Below are 18334 nucleotides of genomic sequence, written 5' to 3'. Positions count from 1 at the left end.
GCACTGCCAAGGTGCTCTTGAGCAAGCCACCGAACCCCCAACTGCTCGGGGCGCCTTTCCATGGGCAGCCCCCCCAAACTGACATAGTGCATGTGTGTAATTCAGGCCTGTGTGTAATAACAGAGTGTAAATTGTAATTTCCCCTTCCAGGACTAATAAAGTAGATACTAGTATTATTACTATGTTTCACACTCAATCTCAATAGCATCACTTCATTTACCTCACATAGCTCCAGACTCTACTAGTACTAGAAGTACTGTTTTTAGCAATGTATTGGCAAAGCAACACAACCTAAACTGATAAAAGATGGAGAAGTAATCAGAAGTGGTTTTAAACGCTGCTACTTTAATACATTCTAACAGTCTTGACACATTTGTTTCCTTTTTCTTTGCCCTGGTTCTGGGTCTGCTGTGAATCCACTCCAAGGAACCTACAGACTTATTAAGGACACTTTTCAAGTCTGGAGGAGGTAGGCGTTTGATACTTAAAAGGTTTTGGGTGGAGTACTTCTTAAAAATGGCAGAGTTTGCACATCTTTCCAAGTTTAGATGAAAACCGTATGTGTTCCTATCACACACGGCCGTGAAAAAAATGTGAAGTGACAGTTTGTGTTTATGTGGCTGGGTCTATTGTTTAATCGCGACGCAAGCTTTCCTGACAAAAATCAGACGTAAGAAGTGGCCCGACAAGCGGCGGAGTGATCAGCTGTGACATCTGGTTTTAACACTTTCCCCCTGTGGTTGTCTTGGAACCGAGCCTGCATCGGCTTCTAAGCTACTAAAAGAGAAACACGGCATCACCCGGAGCTGCTGCTTCACCTGCCAGTTACAGAACAAACACACACACACACACACACACACACACACACATCACACTCACACACACACACACACACACACACACACACACACACACACACACTAATGTCTACAGCCTGGGGCTTCTTTACCAGCCACTGGAACATCTGGAATACACAGTGAGGTATGGCATAGGGAAACATGCAGCCAAGTAAATTTCATGATCCTGACACACATACATCTAATAATACATACCACACACACACACACACACACACACACACTTGCTACACACTACCGTACACTTCATGTTAGGTATGATAAGTTGAAGTGCCTTAATTGTTTTAGTTTTCTCAGTCAACCACAAGGCCCTTCTTATGAAGGGGGTATACATGAAATGAGTGCATTATTATGTCACTATTATGTCACATCTTTTCTCCGTGCCCATTAATCTCAACTAGTGTTATTGTAGAATTAGGCTGGTGGATAAGGGCTGGATGTCATAGCGGGGGCCTAAGTGCTTGAAGGTGATGGAGGCTGAACGGCCAGGCTGCTGTTCAGGAATGAAGGCTAAACACCGTTAGCCACATCATCTGGGAGCAATGCATTCTTATGCCTGTGTTTGCATGATATCGTACGAAAAACGTATGCACAACAATTGGTATGATACCCTATAAAATTAGGTGATCGTCAGCCAGTCACGTGACGACTTGTCACATGACAGTTAAGTTTAGCGCGCTTCACAGTTAATTTAGCTGAGAAAAAGTTACTGTAAGCCGGGCACAGGGCACTGGGAGGTTTCGGCTGTTTAAGCAGACATTACGGTTGAGTTTAGCCCAAAAAGGTTAGAATCATGTGTAGAAGACCGTTAGGGTAAGGCACCATAAATACTAGTTAAGATCATTACAAAAAAACCTTGTTTGGATTAAAACACCTTTCCTCTTCTTAAGTAGTACTCACAGGACACCAAAATCCGTTTCCTGGGTGCAAGTCTTTTGTTTTCCCTGGGACGCAAACTCCGCTCCCCCGCTTGAAGCTGTTTTATACAGGGGCAATTTCAGGATTTTTAGGTAGCACAGGTGGAGACCAATAATCAGTCAGTGGGGGGGATCTGCTTAGAAATGTAGGCACAATTGCATAGGATAGAACAACACAATTTAATTCTGCTAAATTAAACATCACGTTAATTATTAAAGTCCCGTGTTTTCATCTTAAACTAATTCAAATACAGTACATATTTTCTTTAGGCTCAGTCTAACAATTACAGTGCTGGTTCCATGGTATCAGAATTTTGGAAAGTCATCATGGAAACATTAATTGGTCATGTGACAAGGGCTGGGAAGATTGACAGGGCAGCCAAGTGACAGTAATCTGATCCAATGGAAATAACAATAGTCAAATTGACAGCACTCTAGCCCAATGGATTGGGGGCGGGGGTGCCCAACCTTCTCCATACATGCATTTATTATATATATGCAGCGGCAGTAAATGTGCTGCTGACATTAATAAATACATGGAATACATTCAAATGGCTTGTGCTTTACTTGCGCTATATCTATGAATGGTTCATGAGAACAGCCTGGGAGATATATGCTCATATCAGTTGAAGCATTCCCAGTCAGACACTCTGCAATAAGCTGAGAGCAGACCTTGGTTGAAGAACTCATAATAGCAAATATCTGCTCTGTTCTGAAGTGCCCTGAGGAAGAACACTGGCTGAACTGCAAATATCCCGAACTTGAAGCTTACCCTAGTAAGCTTTAATGACTTCTATCTAAGATTTCTATCCGTCTGACCTTAAAACCTCAGGACTAGTCAAACGACTTGATATAAGCAGTCAAACTTCAGAAATAGATAATAGACCAAGATAAAGATTCTTGAAAGCAGAACATTCTTTTAATCTTTGGACCCTTACCAAGTTGTTTTTGTGCCTAAATGTAACCAAATCGCAACCGTAGTGTTGTCACATCATGAAATAGATTAGTTTCTAACAGGGGTTAAAACATAGATATATGTATAAGTGAAGCCAAAAACACCTGGATCGCCCCCTGGACAGCCCCATGTTAAATTCCCATAGAGGAAGTCCGATTTTTATTTTGAAAGGCCAGTTATTTCATGGATCCAGGATACTATGCATCCTGATAAAGTTCCCTTGGCCTTTGGAATTAAAATAGCCCCCCATCATCACATTCCCTTCACCATACCGAGAGATTGGCATGGTTTTATTTCATTTAGCCTAATAGCTGGTATGATTTGCATTGAGAGATGATTTTATTGAAAAGTCCCCATGCCAATCTCTGGCCTTTAAAGATAAAACTCTGCCTGCCACTACGGGAATTTAACATAGGGGTGTCTATACTCATGCTCCTTGTATTTTAAGGAAGAATATATATTTATTGACGATACATTATTCATTCACAAAGAAAGTTGGTGTCCTTAAAGGTTGGATTCTTCCTCATTTTTAAATTAAGGCGTTAAATTAAATTAAGGGGATCAATTTCCAAAAGATGATTTTTTTAATCGTCTTTTTAGTCAACTTAAGCAGGAGTTTCTATACTCATGAGCAGCACTGTATATTGGGCCAGTTAATACTGCAATGATGATAAATAAATATATGTATATGTGCAGCCATAAGGCATACAATCATTCACACTATGACAGCAACAGGCTGTCAGTAACAATAAACAACACCAGTTTTTTTCCCTATTGCTAGACAATGGGCACAAATGGAACCACATATGCAGATCTCTAACTACAGTCTGCACAGCGGCAGTTCATGTGAACCAAATTGTAGTTTGTTTTTCATTGCTTGAACACAGTTTTCAATTACTACTGACAATATATATATATATATTTAACTCTCATGTTGTCCTTGGGTCAAACTGACCCGTTTTCCTATACAATGTTCTTTTTAATTCCCCAAAATAACATGATTGATTCCATACAACGCTCTTTGGCAAGTACAAATCTCTACTTTCATTAATTTTGGGTTGTCTTATTCAATTTTATAGAATAATTGAAGTGCTTTTGAAATAGTATTATGTAAAAGTTGACATATTTCTGTCTGTGATTATCCATCAACATCCATTCCTATAACATTACTTATAATTTCCTAAAAATTAGGTTTATTGACCACAAATTCCAAAAATAACTGTAAAACTAAAGTTAGTAAGTTAGTGTACATAAAAAAGTGACAAACACTGAAAAAGTGTTGATAAACGGGACAAAAATGTAAGATGTTGACTTTCAATTTTGACAACACAATGGTAAAAACTGGTTGTTATACAATCAAAGTCATGCGAAAGAATTGGTCTTTTCTTTAAAATGAAAAATGTGTGTCAAATCACTCAAATTAGTCAAACTGTAAAGATTGTTTTTGTACTCTCGTGTTTTGCTGCATGGAGCCTGTTTAGAGACATGTAAAGAATTGTGTTGTTAGTTGTGAGTTTTGCAGGTGATGTGACTATGACTGTTGGTAATGCAGACCGTGGTCAGAGTTTTGCACATGTGGCTTCAGTTGTGACCACTGTCATTTAGCAATGGAAAAAATCCTCACGTGACATCCCATCTCAAGCCACAGTGTAGCAGTTGCTTTACCTGAGTACCCCCCTGTTGAGATTATACTGGGACACATTCTATGGTGCGCTGTACAAGCATAAAAAACTGTGCCAGTGTACCTTTCCTGTGTTTTTTTCCAGACAACGAGTAGTAAGAACAAGTACATTAGCTTTAAATAAGCAAAACTGCAAAGAGCCATATAAAAGTGCAACTACATGAATTATCTACAAGATCGGGTAGTTGCAGTAATGTTTGCAGTGAAGGAGAGTTGGTTGTCAAGTGTCACACCCAGGTTTCTAGCAGTCTTTGTAGGGACTACCACAGAGTTATTGATTGTTACAGTTGGGTCTTGGGTAGGAGAGCCCTTTCCTGGTAGGAAAAGGCTCTCAGTCTTGTCAAGGTTGAGTTTCAGATGTTATGTGGACATTCCAGAAGTAGTGTCAGTCAGATAGGTCGAGATATGTGCTGCTACTTACGTTTCAGACTCCAGAAAGGAGAGAATTATTTGGGTGACATCTCGGTTTGCTGTGAATAAAAAAGCTGTGCGAGTAAATGACAGATCCGGGAAAGTGGGTGTATAGAGAAAAGAGGAGGAGACCCAGGACTGATCCCTGAGGAAACCCAGTTTTGAAGGGGCAAGGTTCTGAGATAGATCCTCTCCAAGTTCACAGGTGGGTTCGACCTGCCAGGTAAGATGTGGGCAAAGAGACCGCAGAGCCTGAGACACCCAGATCCTGGAGTGTCGAAATGAGGATCTGGTGGTTCACTGTGTCAAAAGTAGCAGAAAGGTCCAGCAGGATGACGACGGAAGAGAAAGAGGTTCCTCTAGCGATGTGAAGCTGCTCAGTGATAGAGAGGAGGGCAGCTTCTGTTGAGTGGCCAGCCTTGAAGCTAGACTGGTGGGAATCAAGAAGGTTGTTCTGGTGGAGATAAGTAGATAGTTGATTATAAATTGCACGCTTTGGATAGTAATGGAAGAAGGGAGACGGGTCTGTAGTTATTTAACTCAGACGAGTCGAGTGTTGGTTTTTTGAGTAGTGGGGTCACTCTTGTCACCTCATCTTTTTTGCAAAGTAGTTGACAAAGTGGGTTGGTAGGAGGGAGGAGGTGGACTGGGGAAATCTAGGAGGTTAGAGAAGATGGAAAAACATTTTGGGGGGTTTCAATTTTTGTTTGAACAGAAATAGAGTCAGCAAAAGAGGAAAGAAAAGACTACTTGGCAAGCAGATCCTCTGGGTGTTTAGATTTCCGCCATTTCCTTTCAACTGCCCGTACAGTTGATCTTTCACTATGCACTGAGTCAGATAACCACGGAGGAGTTGCGAGCCTGCAGTGAAGTAAGAGGACAGAGAGAGTCAAGGGAGAAGGATAGAGTAGAGAGGAGAGTGTCTGTGGCGCCGTTGGGAGGCATGAGTGAGAAAGATCAGATGGAGGGATGGTTGATAAAGTAGATAACGCCAGAGAAGAAGGAGAGAGTGAATAAATGTTACGGCGGACAGGTATAGTATCTCTTGAGATAGGGTTGTGAGAGTGGGAGAGAGTAAGAGATGAAGATATGGTCTGAGGTATGGAGTGGAGTAACAGTTGGGTTGTAGAGCAGTCTCTGGTGAATATGAGATCTAGGTGGTTGCCAGCTTTGTGAGTGGGTGGGAAAGGTGAGAGTGAGAGGGCAAAAGAAGAGAGAAGATGTAAGAAGTCAGTTGACTTCTCTGTCTGGATGTTGAAGTCGCCCAGAAGTACCAGTGGAGGGCCAGTTTCAGGGAAGCTCCACCAAAAAGTCTCCCAGAGGACCTGGTGGGTGGTAGATAACAACAATAATTAGTTGTGCCGGATGTGTTATGGTAACAGCATGAAGTTCAAAAGTCAGTGGAGTGAACTGTGGCAGTGAGTAGAGAGAAAAATTCCACTTGGGGTTAATGAGTAGGCCTGTACCTCCGCCTCTACCAGTGGGTCTGGGTGTGTGGGTGAAAGAGTGGACGGAAGAGAGAGCAGCAGGGGTGGATGTGTTGGTGTAATCGAGGTCTCAGTAAAAGCAAGGAAGTCAAGGGATTGCTGGCTGGCAAAGCCAGAGATGAACTCAGTCTTGCAGGAGGCAGACTGGCAGTTCCACAGGCCACCTGCAACAAGGTGTTGTGTGTGTGTGTGTGTGTGTGTGTTTGTGTGTGTGTGTGTGAAGCGGGTGAGATAGGTAAGAGATGTCGGGTTGTGGAAATGTTGCAAACTTATGAGAGTTTGTAGTATCTCCGATAGGATACACGGACAGGAATGGAGAAGCTGCACATTTCCAGATGAAGACACAGAGCTGTGGAGTGAGGAATCAGATACAAAGAAGATTTCAAGCCCACTTAACTTCCCACTAAACCTCCCACAAAGACTCCTGCGTAGACTCCTTTGTCTTTGTCCTCTGAGTCTTCTGCCGCTTCTTGCAAATGCCAATCTTAAATACAAGGAGGTGATTTGTGTTGGCTACAGGTGAGGAGGCCCCACACTAGCTCAAGAAAGTACCTTTAAAGTTGATAAGCACCACTCCCCTACTCCCCACCTCACACTAAGCTAGTCTGATTACCCTGAACAGTTCCAGTCACCTTTGGTAACACCTTAAAATTCAGGCCAAAAAACCCACTGCAGAAGCAAAAAAACCCATCAGAAACCACAGTTAAAGCAGCGGAAACCAGAGGCAAGCAACAAAAGCAGCAAAACAGTAACAAACAGCAAAAGGCAGCCAGATGAGCAAAATCAGCAGAACAAACGCAGTCAGTTAACCTTAAAGTGATGGTTCGGAGTCATTTTACCCTCTCTTTTTGGCACTCATCTTACTGCTGCTAGCAGGAGCAGCAGAGAGCAGAAGCCAGCAGGCAAGTGTTATTTTAATAAACTCCTGGTGTACTTACAAACTTCCTAATCCATTGTTTTATGAGTACATAACCTATTTGCACTACTCTAGAAGTTTGGTATCATTTTGGGCATTATTAGTGGGGTAATTTACAAAATACACAGTTGGTTCCAATAGTGCCTGCATGCACTAAGCTAACCAGTTGACAATGCTAACTCGCACCATTGTTCGACCCAGGTGAAAAAAGTTTCTGGGGGGTTGTTTGGCTCAAGGTCGTGGTGCAAAGGACCTTAGGGTGAAATTACTCAGAACCGTTACTTTAAGGCAGCAGATCCAATGACAGTGGGCAGAGAAGTCTAATAAAGTAAGTACTTATCTTAATATCTAGCTGTTTAACAGTTAGTCAAATGCACTCTGTGCAGCTGTAGTGCTTCATTTCATTTCATAATAATAATTATAATACTAATAATAATGAAAGCAATGAATGCATATATAAACATATTAATCAATGATAGCCTCATATCATTTTATAAATGTGTAGTCCAGAGCTGCAGAGAATAATAGATTTGGCTTAAGACATCTAATAAAAAAGTCAAAGTTCTCTGATTCCAGCTTGTTAAATTTTCTAGTTTCTTCTCTCCTCTGTGACAGTAAACTGAATATCTTTGAGTTGTGAACAAACCTAGACATTAGAGGACGTCATCTTGGGCTTTGGGAAACACTGATCCACTTTTTTTTATCATTTTTGAAAACTGCTCCATTAATCAAACAAAAAAATCAAGGGACTAGGACAATAATGGTTAGTTGCAGCGTTACTGTAGTCAACTATATTCTATTATTCATTACAGGTGGTTTCCTGTGACTAGGTTTGTTTGTTTTTAGTTCAATAAACCATGTCCTTTTTTATTGTACCTCCCAGAGAAAATGATTATGTTTATGATTTGTCTGATCAGGTAATCTTATCATTGCCTCTGACTCTTTAGCGATGTCAAGAGTGAAAGAGTGTGTATCTCAGACGGGGCTGGGAGCCGCCAGCAGCTGAGTAATCTGCCCACAAACTTCCTGACCTCACCCCACCTCTATGTCAGGGATTCTTCACTTCTGTGTGTGTGTGTGTGTGTGTGTGTGTGTGTGTGTGTGTGTGTGTGTGTGTTTGCGTGCATGCATGTTTGGTCACATGTCAAACCCAAGGCCCCCGGGCCAAATCCAGCCGCTTGCACGCTTGTTTTGCTAATTCTATGATGGCTAAGGAACTTTTTTGCTGACTTTTTTTGTGGCTTTATGTGGCCCAAACTGGATGCAAGAGAACTTAATACAATCATAAAGTCAAAAATATTTTGCTTTTGCGATGAAATAAAAGCATGTCAATAAGCTCTACATGTCTGGCCCTTTATGGGACCCTTATTGGCCCTTATTGAAATATAGTTTGACGCTCCTGTAGGTTAGACAAGCACAGCAAAGCACACAGGATGGTAAAATGAGAAAAGACCCTTGCAGGTTCTGGGTCTTGTGGCTGCGTTTACCTCCTTACTCACCAACAATGCACACATCAGGCCTGGGCACTGACTGAGAGTGTGCATGTACCTGTGTTGTTGTTGTTGCTGCTCCTCAAGGAATTTAACTGAATCTATTTTTGTCAAAATACAAGCACACACACACACACACACACACACACACACACAAACGTGTCTCTGTTAGGGGTTGGCGTTGGCCAAAAAAGAATAGAAGCGCTCTTTATTTTATGGCTCTGCCGAGATCCCTACAAATAGGGCTGTTTTTAAAACTTGTGACATATTGCATGGGGCCGGTTATGTCTGCTTTGCCGCTTCAATCCCGGGACAATGGGGGCATAAATTGCCTGCCAGGAAGCCCACAAAGAGACCTGACTTGAGCAGAAATACAGCCTCTCCTTATTTAAATCATGGTCTGCAAATACATAAATGAATCAAAATGTCTATCTCAAACAGCTACGGTAGTTGCTGTTGTTATTTTGTCTTTTAATGGTGCTTCTGTGAAAACGGTGTCAACAATTCTGCCAAAGTGGCACAATCATTCCCCCTGTTTTCAGTCAAAGTCTGCTTGTTTAGTAAAGAATGTTCTGGTAGTTTCATTCTGCAAAGGTAATGATCTCAATTAGGCATGTTCTATTTTCTTCAAATTTGCACCTGCATTTGCCTTCAATGCAACATGGCACGCATAAGACAATAAGGATCTCTGTCAGTAGTGGCAATAGTGTTTCTAATGTCTAGGAATAAATTAGGCCATAAAGCACAAGGAAATAAGGATCTCAGACAATAAATAACTTTGCTCATTCATAGTTGTGTCATTATCTAGAAATAAGACAGTAATGCCTCATTGTCAGTACGACAATGCCCCCCCCTCCTCCTGTATGTCAGTATTTTATATTTTTATAATACAATAATAATGAAATTATTGGAGGCCAAAGTGTCAATATTCAGGACTTCAGTAAATCCAGCATGAAGACAATATTTTATAAGGGAATCTCCCTAATTATAATATTTACTATATCCATAGTTTCCTATAATCCATAGAAAGACATGAGGCAAAAAGGCAATGAAGTGATGAATGAAGTGAAATTTGCATGAAAGTATCCATATCTGGAGAACAAGACCAAAAGGCGAAGGAAGGAAGGAAGTATAGCAATAAGGTAGTCTATATCGACGACGCTCCACTTCAGGGATTGCTCCGGTGCCGCCGTAAAATCCACCGGATGTCCGTCATTTTTGGCCAGATGTCCGTTACCTTCCTCTTTCTTTGTGTTGGCGTTCTAACCTCTGGTGGATTTCTGAGGACTATGGTTTCCTGGTCCTCAGATCTCTGCAGGGTAAATCCAGACAGCTAGCTAGACTATCTGTCCAAATCTGAGTTTTCTGTTGACTACTAAAACTACTTTTGAACCTACACATGTTCCACCAAGACAAGTTCCTTCCTGAGATTATTTTGCAGAGGCACCACAGCTTTTCCCGTTGCTTAGCGCCCCCCAAGATGATGCGTTTGGTTTAAAGAAATGACAATAAACCAGAGCGCATTTTTCTCCCATCCCAAAATGATGCGTGGACTAGCCAGACCTTCCTGTGCAGTGCTGTGGAGGAAAGCGAGACTATAGGGAGCCAAAAGGAAACCAGAAATTCTGGATTCTGTTCGTGAAGTAAGAACACCTCGTTCAAAAATCACAGTCACATTTGTAATAACGTGAATAACTGCCCTGGAACATAACCTTGCTCAACAGTATGCAGTGAGGTTCTTTTTATTTGTCTCGATAACAGAAGAGGCGAGGCCATGGGGCCATGGTTAGCTCGGACATGTCTGTTACAGCAGCAGGACACAGAGGAGTGACAGCTGGTTTTAGTTTGGAAACGATGATGGGGACTTAGTACGTGGTCCATGCAGTCTCTGTTATTCACAACCAGATGAATGGCACCAAATACACCGCTCTATACACATGGGCTTCCTTCTGTAGGCTCTGGTCATTCAGTTTTCAGTGTGGATACCTCTGTAATTACAGTACAAGACAAACATGTAGTTAAGGCATGTTGGGTCACAATGAATCACCTAAATGTATGAGATTGTGCATGAATGTATGTAAGGATGTAACAGGACCCGACAGTTCCAGTAATTAGCAAAAGAGCAAGCATTTAGTGTGACAGTGGCAGGGAAAAACTTTTTTTAGGAAGAAACCTGGGACAGACCAAGGCTCTTGGTAGGCGGTGTCTGACGGGCCGGTTGGGGGTGTGATGAATAGTGGCAATAACAGTCACAGTAAAAGACGATGGAACAGTGACTAAAAATATAGTTTGTTGTAGTTCATGGCATTACAAGGCACAGCAGGACATAGCAGGATGTAACAGGGCATCGCAGGACGTGTAGCAGGACCACAGGGACAGCTGCAACCATGATCCTGGAGCCTCCCTGATCCAAGGAACATAAGGACTTAAGGGAATGACTCCCTAGAGCTAGGTTAGTAACAGGCATTTCTGGGACATGGATGCACACAAATGGAAAGATAAAGGAGAGGGGAGCTCAGTGTGTCAAAGGAAGTCCCCCCGGCAGTCTAGAACTATTACAGCATAAATAAGAAAGACAGGGTAAAGAGAGGAGGATGGTCGGGCTGTACTGCCCTGCCTCCCTCTAGTTTACAGCAGGCTACAAGGAATACCAGCGCCTGTATATCAATTTGAAACCCTCCTCGTGTCGGTTCTGCTCTTTTCTCTTCCCTTTTCACCCTTCACTTCCCTCTTCACCCCGGGTCAAGGCACCAGTCTGTTAGCCTCTCAGCCAGTTTTACACAGATTGAATTAAACACACCAATGAATACAGAATGCTCTTTTCTGTCTGGGCATGGACAAGGGCAACTCTGTCGTAACCACAGTAACCCCGATCCCTGAGGAAACCTGGCTGTCAAGTTGCGAGTTGTGATGCAATTTGATGCCACACACACACACACACACACACACACATAATTGCTGTACTTTTATTACAGGGGAGTGGCAGGAGAAGGGGTCAAATGAATTAGCATGGTGTTTTTAACAAAAAGGAGCTGTGCATAGATTTTATGCTGCGTTACCCGCTCTGGGAAAAGGCACTCGGGCCTTTTGTGTACACCTGCTTTGTCTCAATACAACATGCTGTCCCCAAATTGCTGTTAGAACTGCCTCATTCAACAAGACACATGATTAGACTCTGATTAGAATCATTTATTTGAGGCGTTTGAAGAAGAAAGTATAGTGAGGAAGAAAAGGAAAAGAGTCCAGTGTTCTGTTTTATTTGAAGTTGTTCACATCTTGCCACTCAAGAAGAGCTGTTTTTTCCTACTTTAAAAATCTGTTTTTCGCTAATTTGATTAGGCTAGACCTTCCTATACGGCACTGTGGAAGAGGGTCTGGCTAGTCCACACAGATTTCTGGGATGGGAGAAAAACCTGCTCTGGATTATTGACATTTCTTTAAACCTAAGCTCCGGATGGAGCCATAGTGCCTCTGCAAAATAGCCTGTAAAAAGTTGAAAACTCTGATTGAACAGGTAGTCTAGCTAGCTGTCTGGATTTACCCTGCTGAGATCTGAGGACCAGGTAACCATAGTCCTCAGAAATCCACCAGAGGTTAGAACGCCAACACAAAGAAAGAGCAAGGTGAAAGACATCAGGCCGAAAATGTGGGGCAGAATTCCCGGCAGAACGAGAGGAATCCCGGAAATGGAACGTTCTGGATAAAGACTAAATTTGATAGCTGGAAAGATACTAACACCAACATATGGGCATATTTGGAAATTAGTTGTGAATCCAACAGTGACACATCATCACCTTTTCAGTTGATATGTTGAACTTGTTAGCAAACATTTGCATACGTTATCGCCGTTACGGAGGAACATTATCATTTCTTTGGAGTAATGTCACTGGCCACTTCATGAATGTAAGTTTAATATTTACCGTCTTTTACATCTGGTTTCGTGGGAGCGAAATATCAGCTGGTCTCTAACTAAAGTTGTTTTGATACCAGTATTGGAAAGGCCTCGGAAACTGCCTAAAATGTTGATGTCACCAGTCTATGCAGCACTTAGTTTGCTTTCCCACCCATTTTTTCCCATTTAAAACCAACCCTGGAGCGTTTGATCGGATGCAAGTGAACCACAAACTGAGCATTTCCAGCTTGCTGTTTCAAACTTGCACACAATTTACGGACTTAGATAAGATTTAAGGGAGGAGGACTGGTCCTTCTGTGTGACATCATCAGTCCGTGTGAGATCATCATCATCATCTCTCTCTCCTTCACTCGCTGTCTGTCAGCTGCTCAATTTTCACCTTCTTCTAAAATATTAGAAAGCAGAACCAGGAAACCCAAGATGTTATGTGGTGTTGCTCCATTATAACTGAGACCAGGAAGTGTTGGTGAGTTTTGGATATTCTGTCCAATAAACAAGCGACCATCTCCATCGCGTGATGAGTTTTTTGTGCGTTTGACAGTGCAGTGTTAAAGCAAACCCAACCAAATTTTATTGTTAACTAGGACACTAATGCAATTTTAATCGACAGGTATTGGGAAGGAAAAAATGGTATTGGAATATCTCTAACTGTGTGTGTCTGCTGTGACATAGTCTCACTCTAAGTGAACAATCCAAAACGGCATGTACAAGTACAGTACTTGGGTACTATTACTTACTATTTTCCACCACACTAGCTTTCTTATGTAAAACTTGAACAGTAAAGGTCTTTCCTCAAAAACACAGGAGACTGTCAGTCATCTCCACACTGAGCGAAAGCTTTGATAAACTCACAAATAGAGCTTCTTTCCGATCAAAGCACTGTCCTCGGAGAGACGCGTGTAAACTCAAACAACATATATTTCAAGCGGAGAACACAAGAAATGTGGCCTCGCTCTTTCCTTGTGAAGATGTTATTATAAAACGCTGAAGCAAAGGAAATTGTTTGTCCCAAATGCAGAATGCAGGTCAAAAACAGCTCCGACTGCTGGGATTTTATTCCCATAGATAGACTCCTTCTGATGCAGGCTGGATCATATTAATGATGTTTCTCCTTTACTCCTGACATCTAATTGCCCCACCTTTGTGTTTGGCCCAGAAATCCCTGATTTGAATAGCATTATACAGGAATCGCATACAAATCTACAATGTAGGACATATTTAGTTGAATTTTAAGCTGCACTGCAGCAAACCTTTCCAAAGTAATACTACTGGATAGTGTCTGCAATAAAGTTTCTCTGCTCGCCTTGTTACTCTGCAGCCGTGAAAGAAGTATTCAGAGCCTTCACTTAGGTAGAAGTACTAATACCACACTGTAAAATCACTCTGTTCCAAATAAAAGTCCCGCATTGAAAATGTTCCTTAAGTAAAAGTATATAAGTATCATCAGAAAAATGTACTTAAAGTATTAAAAGTAAAATTCGATGCAGTAAAGTCCTCCCACTTTATAAACTGGAAAGGATCCAAACAGTTGTGTGTTTAAGGGTCTCATCATTTCAGCTGGACTTGTGGGCTGTTACATTGTTGGCTAGTGTCATTTATAAAAAAACATCAGATTTCATAAACTACATGTGTTTTATGTGCAGACATGTTAGTGCGTATAGTAACAAGTAACCAAAGCTGTCAGATGAATGTAGTGGAGTAAAAAGTACAATACTTCTCTCTGAAATGTAGGGAAGTAGAAGTAGAAAGCGGCATGAAAAGAAAAGACCCAAGTAAAAGTACTTCAACATTTGTACAAGTACAGTACTTAAGTTCATGCACTTAGTTCCATTCCACCACTGCTCCTCTGAGTTGGTTTGGCAGTGCAGAGAGAATTGTGATCAAACGGCCGTCACCTTTGTCTGCTTTGTGTCATATTCTTCATATTGGAAACATCCCTCAGCATGTCTCATGCGGATGATTGAGGAATTATTGAGGCGACGCCGAATCCCCGCATGGCCTGTTACCCTAGTGACAAAGTGACTTTGAAGGTTTAGAAATGCCACCACACACACACACACACACACACACACACACACACACACACACACATACATGTATCTAATCCATATGCAAGGACAGCAGAGGCTGCAGGCTGAAGAGGTTATTCAACCCCATAGGGAGTCTATGAAGATAAGAATAACTTTTACTATGGCTAAATGTCACTCTAAGTGGTGTGTGCGTGTGTGTGTGTGTGTGTGTGTGTGTGTGTGTGTGTATGTGTGTGTGTTTGTGTGTGTGTGTGTGTGTGTGTGTGTGTGTGAAATAACTTCATTTGCTGAAAGCTTTTACTGTAGATAAAATTGCCAGGGTCCACAGCTGCCTCTGGTTGCTTTTAATAAACACTCTCCATTCAGCTACACTACCTACATACACACTTGTTTACTATATTGTTAACAAAAATCTGTTTTTACAAAATCAAAATTGACAACACGCTTTTTTTCATCGTTTAGTGAACATGCGTGTTGAATAATCCAACCCAGTCTTACAGCAGTTTGTGAAATGGTCATGTTATTTAATCTATTGATTCGTGTACATGGACACGTTCATGTCCGTTTTTTTGTGGTGGTGAGCACAAATTATTTCAATGGGAAGCATCTATTGTGATCACAGCACGACTACGGTAACGAGTAGTATGAAAAGCCGAAAAGCCGCACAGGGAGGCTGGCTGGGTTGGTGGATGGCTCAAACAACACAGTACTACCCGTTGTTCCGTCTCCTGGAGACTGGGGATCGTGTCCCTGCTTGTGACGTGTCCTTTCCCCGTTTCTTGTTTTCCTAAACCCAACCGCTGTTGTCGCACGTCCCCCAGAGGCCGCCGCCGTGGCCTGTGTGTGGCGTTTCATTTTTAAATGTAATATGCCCAACCATTTTGCTAAAGTGTGCAGGACACAAACACAGTAACCAAAGACAAAATACAAACCCAAGAGAGTGCATGCTGTCTTAGACGGAGTCGAGCAGCCCCCAGATGAACTATCACAAATGCTATCACCGCCAAAGAACAGGCATACGCAGAGGTGCTAATAAGGGATACGATGCATAAATTGAAATCTAAAATAGACAAGGGTCCCCAGGCCAACATAATACCAGCCAACACATTCCACAAAGTGTTTGGCAATAAAGTTCTACCCCACCAGACAGTACTATCTCAGGATAAGGTGGACAGAGACTGGTAGTGGAAGGGTCATGCAAACTCACATGCAGATACAAAGAAAACATTATCAAGTCATGCTAGACTTTGACATAGTCTATTCAAGGAATGCACCTCCGGTTTTGGGAATGCAAACATGTCTAGATCTGGACACGGTCAAGCTAGTACACATGGTCAACCCACTTCAATTCAATTCAATTCAATTTTATTTATAGTATCAATTCATAACAAGAGTTATCTCAAGACACTTTACAGATAGACCACACTCCAGAATTTACAAGGACCCAACAGTTCTAATAGTTTCCTCCAGAGCAAGCAACAGTGCGACAGTGGCGAGGAAAAACTTCCTTTTAGGCAGAAACCTCGGTCAGACCCAGGCTCTTGGTAGGCGGTGTCTGACGGGCCGGTTGGGGTTAGAATGAAGAGTGGCAATAAAAATAGAAAAAAATATCACTTCCACACACTAGCATCACAGATGAGTTTGCCGACGTATTTGAAGGCATAGGACTGTTTCTTGGGGAGTGCACCCTTCTTCAACTTGCCACAACACCAGTGGTGTGTCCGCCTTGCCACATCCCATATGCTCTGCGAAGCAGACTCAAGTGAACTAAAAGAAATGGACGTTATACAGAAATTCACAGATCCAACTGAGTGGGTAAATGCCTTGGTAGTGGCAAAAAAGCCAACAACAGGGATGCTTAGAATATGTTCAGACCCCCACGCTCTAAACAAAGCCATTCAAAGACCCCACTATCTGCTCCCCACTCTAGATGACGTCACACCAAGACTAGCCGGTGTGCAATACTTCGGCCTACTAGATGCCAGGTCTGGGTACTGGGCGATAAAACTCAGCCACAGGTCATCCATGCTGACTACATTCAAAACCATCTATGGCAGATATCGTTTGAAGAGGCTCCCTTTCAGGATCATATCTGCACAGGACAAGTTTCAGAGGAGAGTCAGTGAGGCTTACGAGGGGCTTGCACGCGTCGCCGCCATTATGGAAGACATCTTGGTGAATGGGCGCACCAAAGCATGACGCCAACCTGTGTGGCATGCTGGAGAAAACAGGAGAGAAAGGCATGAAGCTGAACAAGGATAAAAGTGAGCTACTTTGAGCACAGGCTGACACAAGAAGGCATCCAACCTGACCCCAACAAAATCAAGGCCATAAAAGACATGGCTCCCCCACGCAACAGAGCAGAGCTGGAGACTATACTGGGCATGCTCACTTACCTCTACAGGTTTGCCCCCAAACTCTCAGAGGCCACAGATCCACTCCGACAGCTGCTAAAGGAGGGCAACGAGTTCGTATGGGACTCAAACCTTAACGTTGCATTGCCCAGGTTACAGTTCATGATACTACAGCTGCAAAGGTCTGACATCATCATTACACACAAGCCCAGTTCTGGGAGCCCTGTTCCCAATACTGGGAACCACAAGGCGGATCAGCAATAGAAATTCTCTGTTCTCTAAACATAGACTGTATACAATATGTTTTAAAGTGCTCCCAAGCTCTGCACTGCTCTCCCTTCTCTTCATTGGAGCCTCTATGTTTACAGGCTTGTGATGATGCGCAATGGGCTATAGGTGCCGAAAGAAAATCTGTTTGGTAGTGCCAATTATTTTTGTTTTGTCATGGTTAATGTGCACTTTGTGAGAAAAAAATCGTTGATTGAGAATCATGATATCAATTATAAGCTACAAAAAATTGTGATTCATTTTTTTCCCCAAATCGTGCAGGCCTTGTAATAAAATAATAATAATAATAATAATGTATACTTTATTAGTCCTGCAAGGGGAAATTACAATATACACTTTGTTGTTATTACACACATCACACACAGGCCTGAATTACACACACATGCTCAGTACCAATACATGCACTAATGGAGAGGGGGCTGCCCATGGAAAGGTGCCCCGAGCAGTTGGGGGTTCGGTGCCTTGCTCAAGAGCACCTTGGCAGTGCCCAGGAGGTGAACTGGCATCTCTCTAGCTACCAGTCCACCACCATACTTTGGTCTACACAGGGATTGCACCAGTACGGACCCTCCAGTTCCCAACCCAACTCCCTACAGACTGAGCTACTGCCACCCTTGTAGTAACGAATTCCCTTTTTGGCGGATGATCACTTTTTGGCAGGATACCGGTAGCCCACTGTGAAGACATGCTTGGGCAACCCGTTCTCATTTGGAGCTCGTCAAATACTGACGCTTGGATAGTCGCTCTAAGTGTCAGATACTGACGTAAAAGCAGCAGCTTGACCGCAGTGCTGTAATGCTAGGTTTCCACACAGCGAAACACCCCGAAAAACGCAGATTTTCAGCCTGCAAAATTTTGCCTCAGGGGCGTGGTCGCAAAAACAACTCGCAAGACAAACACTGACTGCTAGGCAACAAGCAGAGAGAGTTAGAGCTACGTAGCAGAAGTAGCTGACAGGTAGCTTAATGATGATCTCCAGCAATGTAGCCTAGCTACATTATATATATATATACACAGTAGATAGATAGATAGATA

General features: G+C 42.5%; 1 protein-coding gene and 1 long non-coding RNA gene across 3 annotated transcripts in view; one reads left to right on the top strand and one right to left on the bottom strand.

Annotated features, from left to right (window-relative positions):
• Positions 1-17827, bottom strand: part of LOC116702898 (uncharacterized) — a 20349-nt gene extending 2522 nt beyond the window's left edge. The window contains exons 1-2 of the long non-coding RNA XR_004335280.1: positions 17818-17827; positions 2536-2541 (exon numbers count right to left, since the gene is read on the bottom strand). This is a non-coding gene — a long non-coding RNA (uncharacterized LOC116702898). The remainder of the gene's footprint in view (positions 1-2535; positions 2542-17817) is intronic.
• The window catches only part of adamtsl3 (ADAMTS-like 3), a 238953-nt gene that overhangs the window by 52739 nt on the left and 167880 nt on the right, over positions 1-18334 (top strand). The gene's annotated exons all lie outside the window — the stretch shown is intronic.

This window comes from Etheostoma spectabile, chromosome 15 (genome assembly GCF_008692095.1).
Source record: "Etheostoma spectabile isolate EspeVRDwgs_2016 chromosome 15, UIUC_Espe_1.0, whole genome shotgun sequence".
NCBI classification, from domain to species: Eukaryota; Metazoa; Chordata; class Actinopteri; order Perciformes; family Percidae; genus Etheostoma; species Etheostoma spectabile.
The sequence above is the reverse complement of the archived record's forward strand: the minus strand, read 5'-3'. Positions and strand labels throughout refer to the sequence as shown.